General features: G+C 39.0%; 1 protein-coding gene across 5 annotated transcripts in view; it reads left to right on the forward strand.

Annotated features, from left to right (window-relative positions):
- Positions 1-1,585: 1,585 nt before the first annotated feature.
- The window catches only part of Stacl (Stac-like), a 109,059-nt gene continuing 87,634 nt past the window's right edge, over positions 1,586-23,010 (forward strand). For all 5 annotated transcript variants that reach the window (XM_043411829.1, XM_043411837.1, XM_043411854.1 and 2 more), the window contains exon 1: positions 1,586-2,511. The gene's annotated coding sequence lies outside the window, so the exon portion shown is untranslated. The remainder of the gene's footprint in view (positions 2,512-23,010) is intronic.

A 23,010-nucleotide genomic window follows, 5' to 3' on the forward strand; every position in this document is an offset into this window, starting at 1 on the left:
TTCAATATACGTTCGCACGTGACGTCAGTTCGACCTTTTGGTCATATTTTGTCGTTCGTTAGTTTCGCCACGTTTTTTTGTAAATTTTTACAAAACGACGATTTTTATCCCGGTAAACTTTTTGATCGTTCATTTTTTCATTTTCCTCCACTGCAATACTACTTTGAACAGTAAACTCACTTCATAACCTATAAAATTTGTAAACAAAAGTGACAGCGTGACATCAACAGCAGCGGCAGCTGCTGCACCGCGCTAGTTAAAATGAACTCTTGAAACGTTTTTTTAATAATAAAATTGTATAAAAATGTTGGTTCTTTACCAATAATATTTCTAAAATAATAAAATTATTGTTTTCAAGAAAGTTTCGTCTTTTGAAATTTTCGAAAAATATAGTTGCTGCAAAAATCACGCAGCCGTCACCCATCAACCTTTTAAAATGCATAAAAATGAATAATTATGGAACGTTCATCGAACGTGAACGTCAGAAACACAACTCACCGAGTCCCGAAACTGCAACGTCCATTTAACCTCGAATGTCATTCGCATTGGCCAATAATATACAACTCCCGGGCATCAATCTGCGCTGACCTCGCCTAATTGTTGAAGTTTGAATAAAATGTATCTACCGGTGAAGCTCTCCAGGTCATTGGGAAGTGGGACAAAAAAGAGAGAAAGAGAGAGAGAGAAAGAGAGAGATCGATCTGAAAATTTGAAATGAATAAACATGTGAAGAGATCGATGTAAGTTTAATTAGTTCGCCAAAACTCGTTTAATGAAGTTGTAATATTTCATAGTATGGTACATAGGCTTTTAAACTTTGATATTCACATTAGGGAGAGTGGGAGATGGAACGAGGGCTCGCAAAACTGCAAAGTACAATAGAACGATCGGTCACTCCAGCAGTTCCCAAAACTTTTGACATTCCGACAGAATCTACACGTGCAAAATGCTCCACCACAAGTTTAAATTAACTTTAGCAAAAGTGGCTCTGTGTGTGTGTTGGTAAAAAAATAGTGAAATTCCCGAAACTCGAATCACAACCATCAAATTTTCTCCAACTTTTCCTTTTCTTCAATTTTATTCCTCATTTCTTCCTTTCTTCATATTTTTTCATTTTCTTCAATTCTCTTCCTTTCTTCAATTTTTCAATTTAAAAATTTCAATTCGTTCAAGTTTTCAAAATTTTCTTCAAATTCAAAGCCCTTGTCAAAAGCCGTCAAAAAACCTCTTCGTTTGCAGGTGAATGAAAGAGCTCTATTATGGACCCAAATTCGTGCAGCGAAACATCCACGCAAATGTTTGAGTTGCCTCAAATGAAACTACTCACCGAGAATTCGCGGTGAAAAAACCCCTGAGAGACATGAAACTACGAGACTTTTCGTTATCCGATTGGGCAGATTGCGCACAGGTTGCGCAGGTGAGCTGGTCAAAGTGAGGGGGAGAATTGCAGAGAGAGAGAGAGAGAGAGAGCGAAGAGATTGGTCATGGAAAAGCGTGTACTTGCTGCTAGTAGTTTGGGCGAGCTGTCGGGAAATACGACAGCAGGGACGAGGAAGCTCGCATCGGACTTACAAACCGTCGTGTGCCAATGCCAGTGTGTGTCCATGTGTAAAGGTGCGAGGGAGTCTTTCGAGTGCGCGCGGATAGGAGAGCGCGTGCTACGCTATCCGGCCTTTGGTCTGAGGCGCGACAGTGGAACGAGTCAGTGCTGCGCGGGCCTCCGGTGCGCGCGGACGTTAACTTTTTTTCGCATGAACGGGCTTGTAAGAGTGACGACAAAAATTCGAGATAATTAACAGGCTGTAAAAAAGTAGCGAAAAGTAACGAAAAAATAGGGAAAAAGAGACCAAAAAATCCTTAAAAATGTACATTTTTTATTGAAAATATAAACTTTTATGAGACACTATATACACGTAAATACGAATAAAAGCTTGTACAAAACTTGTACAGATTTTGGATGAGTAAACTTGAATTCTTCCCGATGTAATCGGCTGCTCGTCGAGACCCACGAAGACGGCGAAAGACTAACGAATTTATTAATTCTATTTCGGTAACCTCGGACAATCTCTCTTTCTCTCTCTTTCGCTCCTTCTCTCGATTTCGCGTCCGAGAGAGAGAAATTTCAAGTGGAGAAAAAGACGAGAAAAGCGCGCTTCGCGTCTGTGGAGCTCGTGTGCATCAGCGGCTCTTCGTTCAATCACGGGAGTCGAGCATTTCTTTTTTATTTTTTCTTTCGTATCTTTTTGTTCCTGTAAAAGTACAACGCGCTACGACCAAATCTTCTTTTATAATACCGCGTGGAGTTTTCTCCGATGATTGAGTCGTCTTTTCTCAACCTTTCGTAACAACAACGTTTTTAAGCGGTTAATCAGGTTAAGTAAATAAACACAATCGTCGATCAATCTTCGCTGTTAATCTTTCTTCGCTCGTTTATCGAGGCTGTTAATCTCGGAAAAGTGAAGAATTTACGATCAACGCGCCCAAGTTTACCGAACCAATGGAATTTTTAACGTAAGTTTTTAAAGAAATCTTGTTAAATTTTATACAATTTTTAACTTTAAGAAATTCTCGAAAATGTTATTTTTACACTCCTCCTTTCTCGTAGAAATTTCATTGGATTATGGATCATAATTTTAATTTCTTCACTACGATCGATGCGAGGGCGATCCTGCCTTAAGGCTTTTTCCACGAAAATAATTATGTACAGTTCGATATAAAATGTACAATTGTTCTCGGAAAGCGGTGCGACCGAAGCACGAGGACTACTTGAATAATAATAATAAATTAATCCGCTCGAAAGTGGAGCACGAAGGAAGAGCCACGCACGACAGTTCTTACACTGTGCTAACTCGAGTCTTGACAATGTGCAAACCGACAGGGAATCCGGAGGGTTGAGAAAGCGTATCACCTGTTAAAAATGTGTTTATACATTATGGATAGTTAGACCGCTTCAAAAAAGATGGAAGCAAAGAAAGAGAGAGAGAGAGAGAAATGGGAAATGTTAAGTAAATACGAGCTTGAGAGGATCGCATGTGAGCTCGTTGGATGAAAGAAATTTATAGCTATAAACCGACTATATAATTCGGGGTGTGTGTGTACCCTCGTGCGGAGAGCCGCACGAGTGGTCGTTGAGATCTCTCGTTCAAGTTTTTCCTTTTCTTATTTTTCCTGCAGAAAAAGCTTCGCAATAACGAATATTACATTTTTTTGGTGCACCAACATAAGTCAAAATGTTGTTAAAAATGAGTAATCGCTGTTCGAACAGAGTTACGTGAAATTTTAAGATAAACCGATTTTCACTCCCTAATTAAAAATATATTAACCTCAAATTAGTGTCAGAGTTATTAATTCAAAATTGTAAATACATTTTATCAATTTATATTTTGGCGAATGAAATTACAAGCCATTAATTAGTCGGAGATCCATTTTCCAAAGGGATAACGCAACGGGAATTGGATCGAGAAAAAAGTATTAATAAAAAGGAATAAATAAAATTCAAAAAGGGAAAAATAAGAATAAATCAAAAGGAATAAACAAAAAAGGCAAAAAGGAATAAAATTAAAAAGTAAAAAGCCAAGAAGAAACAAAATGTCGAAATAAGCAAATGTGAGGTTACACGAGTGCTCATTACCAATTTCGTTCAATCTTTAACTTAATATATCTTTATTACTAGTAAGACAGATGTCTCGAGTTTTTTCTCAAACCTTCATTATATACTTTATTGTTATTGTCTACTTTTTCATAAACTTCGTAAGAAGCGTTCATTCGTTATATGGAAAAATGAACGATTTTGCACGCACAGTTTATAGCCTTGTGTATTTTTCTTCATATTCAAACACGTTTATCTCAATAGCCAATAAGAAGAACCCCCTTAAAATTTGATGTGCGCATCAATCGACTACCCATTTAAACTCTCTGTAAATTTCAAGACTTTCTTGAGAATATCGTTTCGTGCACGAAGTACCTTAATGGGAAAAACTGATCGAGATCCTTCGAAAGTTCGTGAATTATGGACAGTAAAAACAAAGTTTCGTTGGAAAACTTAACTACGTTCAACACTATGTTTTTAGTGGGGGGAGTCAACGTTTTTCTATTTCCTCAACGTCTCGAATGTCAGTTTGAACCACGATTCATAGAGACTCGGAGAAATATCGATATTTTTCGAGTTTTCACGATTGTTATTCGATTTAAACGTATCTTCGATCTAAAGCATCTCGGTTAGCGTCTCCCTGATCTTTTCATCCGCTCTATTTGCTTTTTCGTGAAATCTTCTCTCTACGTAGTCTCCGGTGGCTTTCGAAAGCACGCTCTTCCCCTCAGAGCGCGCATTCTCCGAATCGAATTACTTCGAGAAAACTATATCCGACCTTTGTGCCTATAGATATTGCCTCGTTCGCGTGATTAAGGCGAAACATATACTGGATGGTACTCGTTTTTTGCCTCCCTCTCGTCGAAACGGCTCGCGCGAGCGTTGAGCAAACATAAATAAACTTACAAGCATTGAATTACACTACTGAGTGGATCGAATGCGAGAAAATAGAAGTTTTCAAAGTTCCGCTTCCCTCGTCGCCGATATCGTTTTGGGAGTCGTGAGCAATGGAAAACTTTCGTCAGACATTATCCAATCTTTACCACGTCGACGTTCCTTATTTTCATATTCATTGTTTTATATTTACACACTTCGTTATATTCAATAACTTCGTGATCGTTGAAAACGAAAAACAATGAGAAAAGAGAATAGTTCAGGTTTAGATATCGCATGTGTCAAAAAAATGGAACATTTGCCAAAAAAAAACACTCGCGGACGTATTCGTTTTTGTGGAACAAAGTCAAGATTCAGCGTGACCAATTTCACGTCTCTCGCGGATAGGGATGCAGCAGAATTTCAACGACGCTCGGTTTCTCACTGCGCGAAGAGAGCGAGTATAAAATTCTCAATGTCAAACGTCAATTCTCGACTTTTCAAACAAAATTTCGTGTATCGCCTTGAAAGTTTTAATGCATTTTTTTTCAAGAGGCTTCTGCGATCTTGGGTACGAAAATCGATCGTAAAAAATGATGCTTCCGGAGAGCCCTTGAGTCACAGAACGAATGCTCGTTGAAACGAGAATGTCAACAGCCAATGAAAATTTAGTGAACGAATTTTCCTTTCAACTCTCATCATCGCATTTTTCCATCGCCCGCACGCTTCCTCGTGCTCAAGCTCGCCAGTCATTCGCTTCGCAGCGAGAGGAGAGTTCACAGCGCTCCAAACCAACATATATTTATAGCTCGAGTATATAATTAAATCCACGCACAGCGAATATTTAATGTTGCCAAGTCGCGCCGCGGAGTGGCTGGCGCGCCCGATCACTCGAAATTCGCGGGAGGTGCGAGCCACGGAGATCGCCTCTCGGTACGATCTTCGAAGAATATTTTTATTGCGAGCGCCTTGGCGACTGCTTTTTCCTCGTTTTTTCTCCCTCCTCCACAACGCCGATCTTCCGATACTCGCCGAAGCATTTTTCCCGCTTTTCCTTTCCCCTGAATCCCTCGACGAGGTCGATTCGTTTCTCACCTCGACACTTGGAGGAACACCAGCGACGTACTACATTTTGTATTAGTCTCGGAGAGCCAAATCCACCGAAATACCTACTATTGAATTCCATTCGGCTACGAAACGATCGACCTCACGATTCCTATAAGACTGCCTCGTGTTACACCCTTGGGACGCACACTGCAAATGAGATGTATACTCACGTTTGTGTTCCCTGTGCACCGCGGTATCCGTAACCCATGAATATTTTCATATCATTTCTTGCTACTGGTAAAAGCAGGATTTTTTACAGCTGGAAAACACTCGGACGAGAATTCAATTGAGCTTTTCGTGAATGTGTTAAATATGAAGATAGATTCGAATAGTCATTTGTCTTGATTGATTTTATATGGTTTTTTTATGGGTTTTTGGTGTAAAGACTATTTATGGTTCTTTCATCTAAAAATATTCAAATTTAAGTTAATTGTAAAAATTTAATTGTAATTGTAGAAAGTGAAATCAAAATTCTCAATAAATAGTTGTTTATTTCGAATAAATCATAGATCCATGACAACGAGTATATTACAATTACAAATCCAACGAGGTCTGACAAAATCGACAAATAAACTCCAACTGGAATTTAGTGAGACATGAGCAAACGAAATAATCGTGGTTTGATCTTTTTGCATGGTTATATCGTTAATTAGTAACTGAGTTATTAAATCAGACACGATCACCTTACATGTGATCAAACTTAATAAGACTGTCAAATATTTATTTACAGTCAAATCAATGATAAACAAACTGATCAAGCAACAGGTGAATAGGTTGATGTGCTTATTTCGTCAAGATTTGTACATAGAATCAAAATTGAGCAACGAAACAAAAGAAGCACCAAACTATTTTTTCCCTTATTTTTAATTTCTTATGCTTTAGTAAATCAACAAAAACCTGTAAAAAAACTAGAGACAGGTACATTTATGCCCTTGGGGCAGTCACCGATAAAATCATGGAAATCAATGTTTGTAAGAAACAAAACATTGTCACATAAATGCAGAAGTTGCCAAGCACATCGAATTACGAAAAAAAAAAGTACAAAAGAAGAAAAATTGAAAGCAAAAAATTACAACCACAAAAAACACAAAGAAAAAACATTACAAAAAGAAATTGCGAGCAAAAAAATTGAGACCACAAAAATTTAATTTAGCAAATCATCAATTATGAACTAGCAATATTCACACTAGATAATAAATGTCGACTATATAATAAATCGAACATTCAAACATTTTGAACAGAATGACTTTCGAAATGTTCGAACTATCCCTGTGATCGTGCTTTCCAAATTTCAATATTCTTAAACTGTGTTTCATTCTGTGAGTGCAGCATAAAGTTCCAGAAACGATACTTCGAATTCGAAGACCTCCAACGTCTCCAAAGTCCACCGATAAAAACAAATTTATATAGTTGGTTAAGACAAACAAAATCTTATCCATATGGGGAATTGATTTTAGTCGTCTGTTTCTTCTCAAGCTGTTGAAGTCTAGTTTGAGTTCACTTCGATGATGTTTGGCTTAGCAACAGTTTTATCGTTTCCAAACTTACGGGGCCGTATTTATGCGAATAACGTGTCGAAAGTTTCTCTCTCTCCATTCTTCGATTTCACTGTGAAATGCTCTCTTAAACAAGAATTATTCATGATGTTCAAAGAGGCGTGTATGTTTCAAATCCCATGTATAAGAGATTGGTAAATTGGTGGTAACGCAATGGCCTCTGTGCACGATGAATATATAAAGTTAACGTATGTTTACCTCGTGCGAGGAATGAATATTTTAAGCGTTCGAAAAAACCAATTTTCCAGTGGTGGGAAGAAAAATTTGAGGGTAAAGTTCACAAAAACATCTGAAGCCAATCAATTTATTTTTAATCTCACGAGAACGCAGACTTTACTCGCGATGTTTTTCTGAGCAATTTTTTAGGAAACTGCAGCGTGCCAGCGCAGAGGAAACTCGTGGGTGTAATGGAGAATTTATAAAATCATTTAATTTTTCATTTCAACGAAAAGAACGTTGGTTTTACCGACTGGTACAGTTGTTCGGCTCGCCTGCAGCGCAACCAGAATTTATACTTTAGACAAGCTTTGAATGAAAATAGGGATTTTATGTGCGTGATCGTGGCACATAGTAGAGAGAAAGAATTGTGCTTGTTCACGTGTCGGATGTACGGAGCATTTTGTACGAAAAATAGTAAGAGTTTTAAACGAGCAAACGAGGGGTTTTTGCGGTATTTACCTTTTAACGGCGCATATCGTACATCGACGTCTGAATTCAACGGTTGCAGGACTGCTGATCAGCAAACCTAAATCCATCAAATTATTTCATGACGTAAATTTTTGTTATTTAAGGCCTTATTGTGATGGGCAGAAATATCGAAAGTTTTTTTATTCGATATTTTTCAAGTACAATGTTTGAGGAATATTCTCACGAATATTCATAAAAATTGGAGCATTAGATTCGTAGCTGAGGGTATTTCGACCGACCGCCCGGTGCGCGCGGTCGTTTAATACTTGAATCTTTAAACGCGATTATCTCAGAATCGTTTTTTTTTTAAATATCTTTGCGGTGGACACGATTACTAAAAAAGCTATAAATCCGATCCATACGAAATTTGTACCACACTTATTTATTATAACAATAGCCAGGGCTTAGACGAAGTATTTCGTATTTTGTTGGGAAAAAAAATTGTAACAAAAAACCGAAAATTGAGCACCTCAAAAAACGAATTTTTTGTTAAAACTGTCGCCATTTTTTTTTAAATCAAAGTTTTTACAAATCCTTCGTCCAAGCTCAAGCTATTATTAGAATAAATAAGTGGTATAAATTTCGTATCGATCGGATTAACAGTTTTTTAGTTATCATGTCCACCGCGACTGATGCTCTCAAAAAATGGTTGGAGTTGCGCCATTTTGAGAAATTTCTCGATGAAAAAAATTGTGTAAGTACATGAAAATATGTATCAATGAATGTCGTTTATAGTTTTTCAATAAACATTCATTTTCTAATCGAAAAAAAATCAAGGAAATCACGTTTTTTCGCCCGCTGCAAATGTATACTGGGCCTTAACAAAATCCAATGAATATGTCAGTGGGCCCATAAAAATTAGTTCACTAAAATCGAATTTAGCTCGTCTTTCGTATCGACTGCGCAACTGCCACTCGAAAAATTGTGTATTTAATATCGAAAGAGGGAAAAATAAAGTAAAACGAAGCGGGGGAATAAAAACTTTCGATCGAACTATCGCGTGTAAGTACACGGCTGAGCTCGACTAATGTACACGTCCATCGCTCCGTTTATTCTCAGATCTTCAGGGCACTTTTTCTCTCTCTCTCTCTCTCTCTCTCTCTCTCTCTCTCTCTCTCTCTCTCTCTCTCTCTCTCTCTCTCTCTCTCTCTCTCTCTCAGCTATAGCTCCCTATCCCGTCTCGTCACGAGAGCTGTTCTCACCAACAATCACCACGAATTCTCTGGCAGAATGTCAAGAAGTTTTTATGTCACCCAGACCATTGTCGGTCGATTTTCCTATTTTTTTCTCCTCGTTTATCTCGTTTTATACTCGACTTTTTTCCTTTTTCAACAGGCAAGCATCTCCTTCTTATTCTTCCCGCATCTTCTTTCGTAGTTCCATTCTCTGTTCAGCGTTTCGCGCTCGGTTGAAGCCTCATAGTCGCGGGACTCTCCGTGAAAAATGAAAAATACAACGCGAAATATAAAACAGCCTCCGCGCTTTCGCGATAAGATCCTCTACGAAGCTCTCCGAGACGCATTACGTAGCAGAACGAGAGAGGCGAGATAAGCGCGTCGTCACGGAAGGAAATTGATATCGCGAGACAGGTATAAAACGATCTTGACGTTTATTATACTCTGCGCTACGTATTTTCAAACGAGTTGCTAACACGAACGATACAAATTTTTCAGTTTTCATATGCTTTTCTCCCAAATTCGCTATTTGCTTGCACGATTTTCGACACGAAAGTGTCTTCATTTTTTATGCCTGGAACGTTACTTCACGTTTCGTTGCAGCGCTGGGCAAACCCCTTTCGCAAATATCTGCGATCGAGGTTAAAAATTTGCTTAAAACTTTAGGAAAGTTATCGCGATTCTTACGATGCCAGTTTTCAATAAACCCGAAACACTGCACGAATTCTGTAAAAAAATCTACAGTTTACATACTGCTTTAGAAAGCCAAAAAATTCGATTGTTTTCGGGAACGTTTTTGGAAAGACGGAAATAACTCAGCTTCAACAAAAAACTTTTCGGTATGGTTTCAAGGATATTTCAAGAATACAAAAACATTTTTTCAATGTGAGAAATACTAATTTTGGACACGGTTTATGCGCCAAGTCTGATTGTCGAGGTTTCTCAGCTGAGAACAATGTGGAGGTCGTAATTATTGTCAGTAATGAAAATTCCAATTTTTTTTCCATTTTCATGTATTTTCATTTCATATGAACCTATAAAAAGTTGAAAAAATTGCGAAATTCTATATTTTCAACTAGTTTGAAGAAAAAAAAACGCTTCTGAAGAAGAATATCACTTCAACGTGCTGTAAATATATAATTTCGCATTTTTTCCAGGTTTTTATAGGTTCGTATGGAAGGAAAATATATATGAAAATGGAACAAAATTGTGGAATTTTTGTTGCAGACAATAATTACGATTTCTACATTATTCGCAGCTGAGAAATTTCGACAATCAGACTTCGCGCATAAACCACGTACAAATTAGTATTTCTCACATTAAAACAATCTTTGTGTACTCTTGAAATATCCTCGAAACCATACCGTAAAGTTCGCTATGCCGAATTATTTCCGTCTATCCTAAAAACATTCCCGAAAACAATCGATTTTATTGACTTTCTAAAGCAGGACCCCCTTAATTATTATGCCTGATGAGCAATCGGGATATATTTACAGGGGTCAAAGCGTGACAGCATCAGCGATGGTACATAATGTGGATCGGTATTCATTCGTGTACATTTACGTTCGTTGGAATCGGCGTGGCAGATCCAGTCGGTTGCATGGGACGCTTCGATCGCCTCGTCTCTGTTCACCGGTCAAAGAATTGCGTGGTAAACGTGGACTTGTAAACAGGCGTTGATATCGAAGGATTTGCGGTTCGATACTAAGGAAAAATCACTCGTGACGATGAGGCTCGATAGCGAAAAGTTGGGAAGTCTGTGACTCAGTTTTGCAGTTTCGTTGCACCACAATAACATAATAAATTCGGTAAAACGTACGAAAATAGACGCGAATTGATTACGATTTAAGGCCAAGTGAGCCTTCCATTGATAATGGGATTCTCTCTAATTTCATTATAATTTGCCACTCGATGTATCATAAGAGGGATCCGCGAAGCGCACGGGAATACGTTGGTGCTTTCCGCGAGTGAAAACAGGCCTGGTGAAACGTGATTATAAAGCGTTATGAAGGATTGTCGTGATCTCCTCTCTGCTGAGCTCGAGCAAATCAGGAAAATGAGAATATCCAGGGAGCGAAGACACGAGAGCAATTACCTTCTCGCTCTTCCATCCTCCGTTTCTCTTTTTATCTCTGGTCCCAGCGGGCTTGAGATTTCTGCCAATCTTTTCCTTTCCACTCGATTCTCGTTTTCGCTGCGAGCTCGGGGATCAGACGTGGGGTGATGTTCGTCAGTGGAAATTGGAGGCATTAGTTCCAAAAGTGATTGTTCATATGCCGATAAATCTCGTCTGCTTCGTCTTTCATGGCGGTTGTTTTCCGAAACCACAAAATGTACAAATAGCAATGAAATTGCTTTTTAAATGCAGCGACGATTATTCCCCCTCGCCTCGTCGCTCTGCCGTCCTTTCGCGTCGTTTTATTATGCATTTAAAAAGCAAAAATATCCGAAGGTATATATAAGAGCGTCAAAAGTTTGTGGCTGGGAAAATTGCAGCGAGCATGCGAGTCTCCGTCATCGTTGAGATCGCGTATACACCGGGCAAAGTAGAAGCAACAAAATTTTAATGGGACGTCAGTCAGTCCACCCGCAGCCAATTGGGGTCGAGCATTTTCGTGGAGAGCAATGAAAGAGCGGTGTACACGAGCTAGACCGCTCTCTTCTCGTCCCTTCCCATCCCCGTTTCTACGATACGCACTTATGCTCTCCATTCGTATCCGTGTCCCGCTGCCCGCTCTTTTTCCTCCTAGTTTTCCGATTCCAAAGTGTTGCGCTTCTCAAAATATCTTCCAGCCAGACGCCATATGTCCTCTGTAGGCATGTGTACGTCGCGCGTTAGCCTGTGACAAGGAATGATCACGACAGATGCGTATCAAGTTGCGAAAACAGTATGGATTATTATATTTTTTTGGCATTTCTTTTTTTTCCTGTCAACTAATGCGAGGAGAAACGTCATAGCAAATGCTGATTAATCGTGTCGAAAAACGTGAGTTATTAGTACGCGAGATGCCTTTGCACACGAACTTTTTGAAAAAGCTCGCGGGGCGAGTCGATTATGAAACGAAGCCAAAGTTAGAGAAAGTTAGAGATAGAGAAAGTTTGTTTTATTCATTACTCATCGATGCTCAACATCGACAAAGTAAGGACAAAAATATTCGACCAGGAAGGCCAAAGTTATAGATAAAATTGGATGTTGTGCACCATCCATTAATCGGTCGCATCGGTCAGGTTGCAGCGGAAAAAAAACTTTTTGTTTAAAAAGTTTAATAAGCAACTGAAAAACGTAAATTTTCAGCAAATTTTTACAAATCGATAACTCCGGGGCCCTCTTTTTCTGTTATCTTTTGATGTGCTCCTCTCGTATGCAAGTCACTCATATTTATTGAGTGTTCGAATGGAGAGGCGACGAGAATAACTGAATTATCGGACGAACGTTGCTGCACCCATCAAACCCCTTAACTACTGATGCCTGCGTACAGCCTTTCTCTCCCCCCCCCCCCCCCCCCCCCCCGCCCCTCTTTCCATAAATTGCATTATCGTTCAATCAATGCCAATTGTGGTCGCATTAATTGAGATGCTTTAATGAAGACGAATTCTGTCACTCGTTCAGTCTACCACCGGATTGCTTTACGATATGTTTAAGGAGGTTCAAGCGATAGGTACCAGACGAAAAATACATTAGATTTTATTGTTCGATGTTAACGAGTTGAAAATTAGCGTAAATCTCCTCGAACAGTGCTTAATTGTGTGAAAAATTTGGAGAGGTTTCATCGTCTGGTGATCGAGATTCATTGGTAAAAATGACAAAACATGGCCTCTTATAGAAGCATTAAAAAAAACAATAAATATTTTAATTTCGAGATAGTGAAATATCGGCATACATTCCGCCAGAAGTTTAAAGTAGTTCGGCCGTTCTATGACTAGTCAAGTTTGCAACTACTTTATGTTGATTAATTATGTTGTACGTCACGTTGCGACGACAATTTTCTTCTTTCCGTCGATGCTTTTTTGCGTCTAAAAAAACCCTGAAATGTAAAACTATGTAAATATTAAGTTTAATACTAGACAGTTATCTCGTTAATAAGTTTAATACCGTACACCCCTTGTAACATAAATTAATTCCACGCGTTATAATACATCGCGCAACCGTAGTTCGCCCGCCGCCAACAGATGGCGTCGTTTCGCGTACGCGACTCGCCGGCCAGCGGCTATAAGCCTAAGGCTTACTCACGGGTTCGACAGTTCGGCAAACCGCCGCTAGAGGGCGACGAGAGAAAAAGATTCTCGTTTGCGCTCCATAGGCCTGAGGTCTATAACCTCGGACCACCCGGGCAGTGAAATAAATTATTATTTTTTCGAGTTGTTTCTCTATCTCCCGAAGAGGGAACCCATCGTACTCTATCTCCCGAAGAGGGAATTCATCGTACTTTATCTCCCGAAGAGGGAACTTCACCCTTACTTCGTATCCTTTTTTTCAAAACTTAGCCATATTCGAAATTTTCCCAGTTTTTTTTTGTTTTCTTTTTTTCAGATTTAAATTTTATTTTTTTTTTGGTCTACTAAATTGTAGTATATTTATGCCGAAGTGCAAAACCCCGAGCGACATCCGGCGTATTTTGCGTCGTCGTGCTACGCTCCCGCTAACACCCGCGATCGTCACCCGATACGGCCCGGACCCCCGGTTGGAACGCAATGGTACCCAGGCATACGGGGACGCCTTCCGAAAGGCCAATCGAGATATCCTCGAAACACAGGAATTACAGGAGTTACGGGTCGCGGTTTTGGAAACGCGAAAGGCTAAAAAAGCAAAAAAAATCGCCGCTTTGTTCGGGGAAGATGAGGTGACTCACACGTCAGGGAATACGCCGGTTCTCAAAAAACGTCAACCCGAACTTGTAACCAAAAACTCATCACCGAATAAAAAAGCACATACAACTGAGTTCAAGTTTCCGGCCCCCCTTATTTCACTCCCAGACATTCCTCTTCCTCCCGTGGCACTCAAGGCCCTCGAAAAACCCGAGGATTTCGACGCACTCTTTGAGAGTGTTGCCGCGCTGATCAGCTCCCCCTCCGGGCCTTCTGCTCATTGTCAAACGCCCCAACAAGGGTAAATACTTAGAGAAGGAAGCAGCTCCCTCAGCGCGGGAACGCTTCCGACCCCGAGACGTCGTCGCGCTATTCCGCGTCGCCATGAAGAAAGGCCAGAGATCGCCCACCGAGCCTCACCAATCCTGGCCGCCCGGTCCGCCTAAAACAAACCAAACAAAAAAAAAAGAGAAAAAAAAAACACAAACAAAAAAAACAAACAAAAAAAAACAAACAACCCATATAAAAAAAAAACAAACAATCAATAAATAAAAGGGTTACCTACCTACCTACCTTACCGGGTTCCTCCTCCCGGATGCGACCGCCGCGATTCCCGGACATCGAGGGTATCGTTCCCACTCTATCGAGGTAGCAATCACACTCATTCGTCGACACACATTGTTGGGACTCTTGGCCTCGCCATCTTTCGGCAAACACTTAGAGTTCATTTAACAATTATAAGGGTAAATTATTAATAAAATTAATAAACACTTACATTGAGAATATTTTTGTCATAAAAATGTAATAAAATTATTGAAAAATATCATAAAAGATCAAATTTATACTTCAACTTGACTAGTTAATGGTCGAGTCGGTACCGATAACAATTTAAATACACATAACCTGGGAAACATTTTTGTTGAGCGAAATAAAGTTTATATCGGTGTAATGTCACCGACAATAAGGAATGGTCAATTCATAAAAAAAAAGCGAAGCTACCAGACGAATGAATTCACGTGAGTCAGTCTCAAAAATAAATTTGATGAAATTCCCGAATTTGCCCGAAGTTCAATCAGCTGTTACCAGCAGTCCAACGTAATGACTGACATCCGCTTTCGACGCGTCAAAAACTAAAGTTTTTTCATGCTTTTGTTCTTAAAAGCCTTGTAAGGTAATGTTTTTTTTTTTAAAGAAACGGAATCTGTGATAAATTTACTTCACGATACAAACTTTTTCGAAGCTCGAGCACCGTGCAATTTTTTCATAATTAATATTATTGTCAGTTCTCCCATAGGGTACCGTGTTAAAAACTCAAAATTGTAATTGTAATAATTCAAAATTTTGCCCCTTAAGAAGCCCCGGAACTGTGCTTATCGTCATCAAGGGACCTTAAACCATCATTTACCGCAAAGAAAAGTGGACCTTTACGGTACTTTACCGAACGACCGATCTACTTTAATACTGTCTTAAGCTTTCTGTTCAAAAAATTTGATTGCAAGTTGGAAAATAATTTTTCCATAAGATATTCTTGAACCTCCTAAAAGTAGAACATTTTTCAGAACTCCCGCATTGCCATTGGCCTTGGAAAACTTCAAATTGTCCAAATCCTTTCATAAAAGAAGAGTTGTCACGAAATCTCGAAGTGCGAGTTATTTTTGAAGGTGCTATAGACGTACTTTGATTGGTTGTCGATGTTGTGCTCGGAGTTCGTTCATGTGCGTATTTCAGATCGTAGAAAACAAGGAGGAAACAATTGCAACACATTCGATCGCGATCGTGTCAGATAAATTTATTTAGCGACATAAGAGTGAAGTGATGGAGTAATTTAGTAAGAGTGATCTTGCGCAATTACTATTCGACTGTAGGTACCGTGACTTTTTTCAATGAACTATTCGAAACAATAGTCCTGAGTAATATTTTTATTTAAAAAGTGTTAAAGCAATTAAAGACAAGCCCCCGCTTGTGCGTGCAGTGATCCTAGTAATGTTAAAAAGTTTATTGAAAAAATGAGTGAACCATGCAATTAAGGAGGTTGAAGCGTATATCTTATGTTAAAACTATTTTCCAACTTAGCACATTAAAATTTTTTAAACAGAAAGCTTAAGACAGTATTAAACTTCCGGCGGGATATGCCGATGGTTCACCGTCGTGAAATTGAGATATTTATTGTTGAAGTTTGCAAATTTTTTGAAAGCTTCCACAAGAGCCCATGTTTAACCTTGTCATTTTCGACAATGAATATCTCAATTACTAGGCGGTGAAACCGCTTCAAATTTTTCACACATAATTAAGCGCTATTCAAGTAGATTCACGAAAATTTACAATTTTATTATTTTGGAATAATAAAATCTAATGTATTTTTCGTATGATGTCCTATATATATCGCTTCAAACTTCCTTAAATTTTGTAACAATTAGAATAACTCCAAAAGTCTGAAGGATTTTTCAAACGTTGCAACAACGATTATCCCTGAAGAAAAAGTGAACAGAAAAACTTGTTTTTCTATTTCTAGAGAAATACGAACATAGAGAAACAAGAAACGATGAGTGGTTGCGACATTTTCTCAGGAAATCTTGTTGTCGAGGACACACCATTCGAACACGTTGAATCAAACGCATCGCTTTTTCTTTCTCCCCTCATTCTCCTCTCACACTTATTTACTCCGATAAGCTTATGGAAAGCGATCTCATTGTCATTCCAGATGGGTTTCAGGCACACTCCGGTAATAAGCTCTTCACCACGACATCCGCTGCCTCCGTTGAGAAAATAATTTCAAACTTAGCCAGTTATACTTGAGATCTTATTATAAGGAAAAGAGCAGACGACGAGAGCATCACACACAGCTCGTTACTTCCAACACCTTCGTGCGAAGTTTCTAATGAATGCTGAATGCGTGTGAACAAGCGTTGGAGCCAGTGAACCGATTTTTTCGTTATTTTACATTTTTCCATCGATTCTGCAAAATTTTTTTATGGAAAAATGATCGGTTATGAAAAATCGAAAAAAAAATAGTAAAAGTAATGTCAAGTTTTCGAGTCCAAATACAATCTAAAAACAATCAGAAGTCTACCAAGATCCTAATGGGAAGAGACTATTTTTACGAAATCATGTTTATTGGAGTTCACAAAGGTGTTGAACTTGACTAATTTGAAGAACAGAGCTGTTACCAGCCTGATAAATCCACCCTCGAAACCCCAAACGCAGACCTACATTTGGATCCCCAAATCGCAATTACTTCGTTTCGAAGAGACTCTGTGCCAAGCTCAAAATGTGATGAGACGTTGAAACTTTTCCAGGATGCTTACAAACGTCACTGGGGACATTATACTTTGAAATGAAATTTTTTTGGAGCTTCGTAGTTCTGGAAAAGTACATTAAAGTAATGGGAAGAGGGATTACTTGAGCGACGGTTATTTACAGGCAGAAAATTTCGTTTGACAAAGGTTACTCAATGAAAAATGAAATCAGTGTGAAAAGTACTTTGAATACGATAAATCCAGACAAATAAGATTTATGGTTTTTCGAAACAAGACTTTTCCTTCCTGATGCCATTAAGTGGATCCACGAGACTTTTTAACTTGCATCATACATTTACAAGTAGTGATAAAATTTATATTCACAATAAAGTTGAACCCGGAAATTCTGGTGTCATTCGAAGATTCGAACCGGCAAATATCTAAGCGAATTTGGCAATGAAATATGCTCGTACGAGCAGTCATCGAAGCGAAACAGTCTCGAGACGACGCTGTAAATTTATATGCTCAGATGTGAAAAGTGTTAAACAATGATAAAGAGTGTCGTACATCTTAAAACGTTATTAAATATTTTATGACTCAATCGACATTTACGAGGTGTCACCTTACGTGATATTGTTTTCCTCAGTGAAAAGTTCACTCCTGTTTTATCAGGTGAAGGTAAATGGATTTCAAAAAATTTCTTTAAAAATAAATGTTTTATTACAATTTTGAAAAACTATTTTCAGTAGTTTTGTTCCTCGAGCAAATTCTTTCTCAGAATAAATGCCATTAAATTCAATTTAATTTCACTGCCAAACTGGTAGATTCGCACACATAAAAATGCCAAAAATGAAATTCGATGGAAAGAAATTCGAAAAAAAAAATAATCGCAAGCGAATGTAATGAAAATTGCATTTTCAGATAAGAGTCGTCAGAAAATGAGTTCCTCTGCAGTTTGATGGGATTTTAACGGTATGTAACGATAGGACCCCCATCTCGTGACTCGTACGAGTGAAACTTCCAATTGAGGAATGTATCACCTGCGTGCAAAATTTATCAGACTTGGAAATTTGTGCCAAGAAGGGAATTAAATTGAGCAAGATGACACGATTCGCCAACCTTGTGTGAAGGTTCTATGGTTAACAGTTCACCAAAACTTGGAAGTATGTGAGCGAGTAAAAAGCGAGAAGCTTCGTCAATAAATTTGGTTAAAAATCGATTTTTTTATTGCATTTATCGAAAGAATTTTGAAATTTTGAGCGTAATTATTTTTTTTTTGAAAATAAAACGATGAAAAATCCTGCTTTTTCGTAGTTTTTGGAAAAATGGCCGCCGTTTTGTCATTTTTGAAAAAATCAAAAATCGTATGATACGCGCTCTAGCCATTTACCTATTGAATCTAACCCTCTCGGACCGTACGCAACATGCGCTTCCAGGCCCAATAAAACTGCATCGGTCAGTAAGGTCAGGGTTCTAACTGCCTATTCCCATCAAGCAAGGTTAGATTGCACCATAGATACTCCTAAACCAAGAAATAAACTGCTTTAACCCATAGAAATATCAATATGAAGTCGGCGTTTCATGTTGAGTTGGCGTTGTGTGAAAAGGTGCTTTAGTTATCGCAAAAGAAAAGTGAGTACACATTTTTTTTTCGTACTCCAAACGTTATTTCCTTTCAAAGGGAAGCTGATATGATGTATTTAAGGTATTCGGTGCTAGATTCATTCGTAAATTTTCCTGATTTTGCTCCCCAAGGACCTGGTGCTGTGGGCAGTGAACATTCAAAAATTCATATTTCCCAACAAAAAACTGAAACGTCACAATGGATTCGGATACTAAAAAGTATTTTGAGATAAAATTATGAAGGGAATCATTTTCCGTCAACGCGAAATAGGTCTCGGTCTGAGAGGGCTAAAACTATTTTTATTTTTTTCTCCGATCATCCATTCCAGAGATTTTAACAACGGCGCACACCCATCTTTTAACCTAAGAAAATTTTTCCGTGCGATTTTAAGAGTGTATTTATTAGGCCTAACACTTTTTATATCCATATTTATAATTTATACCGGTCAAAAAAATCGTGAATAGTCTTTTTTTTGCCCGTCTAATTAGGCTAGACCCCTTAAAATAGTAGATTTTTATGTGATTTTTAAACTGAACAAGTCGAACGCGCGTTATCGAAATATCAAAAAACTTGAATTCTTATGAAGTGAGAGAACTGGAGATTTGATTGAAATTCGATAGAATCCTCGACCGACGAGTGTATCTGAAAATAATGAAATTTGGCGACCCCGTAGATCATGAATCGAGTGTCGTCACCGTTGAGAATATATTTTAGATTGACGCGTGAAGAAATAAACGAGTAACTCATACTATAATCCTATTGAGAAGCCATAAATTGAGGTCGTTACTCGATAATATCCGAGATGGGAAAGAGAGCGAAAGCAAACTCCAAGGGACGCGCCCCAGCATCTTGTCCCGCTCGTAAAACACGAAAGTCTTACAACGCGAGCTTACAGCCGCGTTCGTAAAGCACGCGCTTTTCAAATATTTACTCGTCGCAGGCCGAGGGCGTATTCGAAAGCACAGTACGTACATTGAGTCTACGTAAAAAAGAGGATTGCATGCGGGCCGGAGTTACGGGGACAAGCGAGAGTGAGGAGAGCCGAGGCGAGATGCGTCGACATCGAACGTGCCACATGCTCGTGCTCTTTCCTCCCTTCTCATCGCCCTCGCCCGTCTTTCTCATCGATCTTGATCCGTACACTTGAGAAAATAGGAACGAAGAGAAACCAAGAAAGAAGTAGAGCAGGCAAAGACAAAAGAAGAAGAGGAGGAGGAAGAGAGGCGAAAAGCGAATGGGGCGTGGAGGAAGAAAAAGCAAGAAGAACGACAGTTTGGCACTCTCTCGTGAAATCCGTCGGCGGATCCAAAATATACCTGGGAAGCTTTTCTTAGACGTTGCTCCATGACAAACATTTCTCAAACGAAAAGCCCCTCTGTACGTTTACGTATCGTACGTTGAGCGTTGCTCTCCGTTGTGCTCAGTTTCGTATTAGTTATATACGGGTCTGACGCGATGCATCAAGTCTGCCAGGGAGCCAGGACACAGTGTACAATCTATCATCACGAGAGAAGAAAGAGGCGCAGAGAGAGAGAGAGAGAGAGAGAGAGAGAGAGAGAGAGAGGGAGGGAGCGAAGAGAGGAAGCAGCGAAAGTTGATTACCCTTCTGGCGTCTATAAATTTCTTCCTTCCGCTCTTATTTCTTCACTTAACTCAGAGTTCCGATTTGCGAGGAAAGATAAAGGTGCGAGAAGTGCAATTCGGATAAGGATTAAAAGGCGCTTATCAATATTAACTTTGCAGGCGAGTGGGTAGACTTTTCGAAACGTGACGAGACATTCTGTGCGGATAAAAAGAGCTTGGGATGAAGGACTTTGAGACGGAAGGTTGCGGGGCTGATAACGAGGGTTGTTATCAGCTCGAGGGCTGAAAAGGGTAGCTCGGTAATGGGAAGGTTGCGTGCTATAGTAACGAGAACTCGACGCATGTAGGCAAATCTTCGGCAAAATTCTCCGGGGAAAAACGAAAGAAAAAAAAGCGTTCGGTTATTTTTAGTTTTTTTAGTCGTTTGGTTTGAAAAAGATTTCTTGCTGAGCACACATCGAGGTGTCCCAAACACCGACTGGGTTGGTGAGCTTTGCAGACGATCGATCTTCGATTTTTTGCTTTGGGTTTGCATGCTTTAGGAAATTTGTCCTTGTGCTGAGGGCAACTCTGTACACGTGGGGAAATCGTGCTCCAAGCAAAATTGGGCAACGTTTTAGCTGAATCAATGAAAATACGTCGGCCCCTTAAGGACACACTGTCGTGGTCCGAGGGATGTGTTTGTAGAGGGTCGATATTTTTTTCTGAAAATTGGGTGACATTCATTACTCGGTCTCGCAGAGCCTCCCAAAGAGAGCTGTTAGAAGTCGAAATTGGCAGTTTTCGACGTCGACGACTTTACTCGCACGGAAAAAGAAATTTCATGGCTGAGTTTTTCATGGCTCGGAGCTTTCATGCTCGAGGGGAGACACTTTCTACGTTTCTTTTTCTGTACATAAGGATCAGCTGATGAGCCATTTACCCTTTGGCACGCGCATCAACTGCGAACCGTCATTCAACTCTGGCTCTTGCAGGAAAATAAAGTATTTGCTTTCCGAAAGACTGCCTCGCTTGCGCGGAGACGAATAAACCGAAGGAATTTTTCGTCAGGAATAAATTAGAGTGTGTTGGAGCTGAAAAAAATAGAGAAAGGAAAAGAGAGTGAGCTGAGAACTTCTGTGCTCCGCTCAATGAGATTTCCTCAGAGGATATCGGAATTATTGGAAATCACTGGGTTTGCCGTTCCCGGTGCGACCACAGGTGGAACTTCCCTCCCGCTCGTCCTTCTGGCATTTCTCATCCTCCTGGTGGCCCTTTAGAACTCCATTTAATTGGCTACTGCAATTATAAATACTCTGTCCTTCTCGTGTCGGATTAAGCTTCTGTATCGGCTTCCAAGTGCAAGCTTCGGATTATACTTTAGGATCTATACATCAGTAGCACGTTTTGAGATGTCCGGGTTTAAACCCGCGCTCCCGAAATCCCTCCATGGGATTTCCTCGTCTCAAGAATTATTAGTGTTATTGATATATTTTGGAGAAATTTTCATCGAAACGAATTACTTAAGGTAGTTCATGCACGAAACGATTTTATTAAGAAAGTCTTGAAATTTGCACAGCTTAAATAGGTAGTCGACTGACACGCAATTTTAAAGGGTTCGTCTTATTGGTTGTTGAGATAAACATGTTTAAATATGAAGAAAAATACACAGGGTTATAGGGACTGTACTTAAGGAAGTTGAGGCATTAGAGTGAAAATTATGTCATCGCTTTTAAACCGATTGCATCTTAAAGTGAAGTATAAACAAAAAAAATCAGTTAAATTTTCAGACAGTTTAGGAGCGTCGTTGCTGAGAAAAATCAATAACAATTTGGGCCAAATAACATGTAATTTTATGGAAGTCAAGAAACATTCAGTGATATCTCCGTTAAAAATGATGCTGAAAATATGAAATTTTTTGGGCAACATGAGCAAGGCTTGCCGAATAATGTCAATTTTTTTCAGATTTATTAAGAGATTTTCTGAGATTATATTAATAATAATCTGTTTCCCGTGCAGTTTTTTGCAGCTAGGATCGTCACCGTTCGTGTTTTCGACTGAGCTTTCACCAGTTTTTCGTCTTTTTTTCCCCAACTTTTCTTTAAAGTGTATGCAACATTGCCAAACTGTAAACTGGCCTAACTTTTGATAGGTACAGATCATAACTTTTGGGTAAAAAAAATGACTGTACAGCCTCAACTTCCTTAAAAAACCGTCTGACTTTTCATATAACGAAGTTCATTAAAAAGTACACAAAACAACGAAGCACATAATGAAGGTTTGGGAAAAATTTGAGACAATTGTCTTACTAGTAATAAAGATAAGTAACGTTAAAGATTCAACGAAATTGGTAATGAGCACTGATATAACCTCACATTTAATTACTTCGGTATTCTAATCTTTTTTTTAATCTTTTTATCAACACATTTTTCTTGATACATTTCCCTTTGTGTTTTCCCTTTGTGCTCTCTAAAGCGATTTTGACATGAAAAACTGTTCGGCAGGGACGAATGAAAGCAGTCAGTGATGGATCCCCGATTAATAAATGGCTTGTAATTTCATTCGCCAAAAAATAAGTTGAAAAATGTATTTACGATTTTGAATTGATAACTCTGACATTAATTTAGAGTGATAATACCTTTAATTAAGGAGTAAACATTGGTCCAATTTAGATAGCTATAAAATACGATCCTTCGGGCATGATCTACCTTAAAATTAAGTCGAACATATTTACGAAATATTTTCCAACTACTTTTTTTGATAGTCAAATTCAAAGTACTGTGGGAGTCAAGTT

Source organism: Venturia canescens, chromosome 1 (assembly GCF_019457755.1).
Source record: "Venturia canescens isolate UGA chromosome 1, ASM1945775v1, whole genome shotgun sequence".
Classification (NCBI taxonomy): Eukaryota; Metazoa; Arthropoda; class Insecta; order Hymenoptera; family Ichneumonidae; genus Venturia; species Venturia canescens.